Source organism: Adiantum capillus-veneris, chromosome 7 (genome assembly GCF_014529385.1).
Source record: "Adiantum capillus-veneris isolate H3 chromosome 7, ASM1452938v2, whole genome shotgun sequence".
NCBI lineage: Eukaryota > Viridiplantae > Streptophyta > Polypodiopsida > Polypodiales > Pteridaceae > Adiantum > Adiantum capillus-veneris.
This window is the reverse complement of record NC_140937.1, coordinates 108,561,883-108,563,720: the sequence shown is the minus strand read 5'-3', so window position 1 is coordinate 108,563,720 and position 1,838 is coordinate 108,561,883.

The following is a 1,838-nucleotide window of genomic DNA, read 5'->3' as shown; positions in this document are numbered from 1 at the left end:
CAATCCTAAGAAACAAAGCAAACCAAAAACCAAAGACACAATTGAAACATCATCAAGGATGACCAAGACTGAGCATAGATGGGAATATCAAAAGCTGAAAGAAACCTTGAAAGAAGTTTGGACTACTGAGAAAGGCGAGTGAAGAGACTCAGACATGGACAATTTTGATGCACCCTCACGTTATAAAAGATACACAATCCAAGATTGAAAGATCGTGGTTCAAAAACCAATGCGTGAACTTAAGAAATCAAGGACTTCTTACAACAAACCTGAGAAGGCAAAGCACATAAATTTATTTGAACCAATAGAGCTGAGGCTACCATACATTGCCACTAATCTCACGGAAGAGGAAGAGAAGATATCAGTAGCTACACTCAAAGAGTATAGAGATGTGTTTGCATGGTCATACAAGGACCTTAACGGCATATTTGCTTACATAGTTATTCCATTTGTCTTAACCAATGCACCAGACACATTCCAAAGGCTGATGAGTGATGCATTTAAGGAGCATCCAAGACAATTCTTAGGGATTTATATGGACAGTTTATGCATGCATTCTCTCCTGAGAAACAAGCACATAGAACACATGAAGAAGATCTTTGAGAAGTGCAAAACTTATCGCAGCTGCCTGAACCATAAGAGAAATGTGTCTTCATGGTAAGATAACGAAAAATTATAGGGCACATTGTGTCCAAGCATGGCATTTCTACGAATCTCAAGAAGATTCAAGTGATTATAGCTCTACCATGACCAATGAAAGCTAGGGAGGTACAAGACTTCATGGGCCATTCTGGATACTATAGAAGATTCATCCAAACCTCTCTACTCTCTTATTATGAAATTTGAGTGGATGGATGAATGTAAAGAAGCATTCCAACTATTGAAGTAGAAATTTATTTCCACTCCAATTTTAAAAGCTCCTGATTGGACAAAGATTTTTCATGTCCACGTTGATGCATGAGCTTATGCTATAGGATGAACTTTAGTGCAACATGGAGAGAACGACATGGATAATCCTATATATAACTCCAGAAGATAGCTGAATAATGTAGAAAAGAATTACATGAACAAAGAGAGAGAAGGATTAGAAATGGTCTATGCTATGAAAAAGTTTAGACACTACCTTCTTGCAAACAAATTTGTGTTTTTTGTGGATCATCAAGCACTATTATACGTGGTGAAAAAACCTTGCAATGTAGGACACATTGTTACATGGTTCATTATATTGCTTGAGTTTGATTTCACAATGGTGGTGAAAAAAGAAACCACACATCAAAGAGCTCACCATTTGGCATATGTGAAGAGATGTGACGAATGTCAACAAACAAAAGTATCTATGCGGAGAGACAAAATTCCTTTACAACCTATGCTGGGGACAATGGCTTTTGCCAAGTGGGACATACACTTTGTAGGACCTATAGCACCCCTCGCATATCTTACACATGCTCAATATATTATATTGACCGTGAGCTATATGACCAAATGGGTCAAAGCAAAAGCCACATAGAAGTCTTTATTACAAGATACAGACTACCGATCAAGATAGTTAGCGATAGAGAAACTCACTTCATAAATGAAGTGATAGAATTCTTGATGGATTAGTTCATGGTAATTTGATGGAAATCAACACCATATCACCCTCAAGATAATGGACAAGTAGAGAGCACAAACAAAATCCTATGCATGGTGCTCACAAATATAGTGAATGAATCAAGAGCCGATTAAAAGCTACATTTAGCTTTATGGGCATACCAAGTAGCTTACAAATTTGCAATTGGAATAATACCTTTTAACGTAGTGTTTGTATTTAATGCCATATTGCCCGTAAATTCTTGATT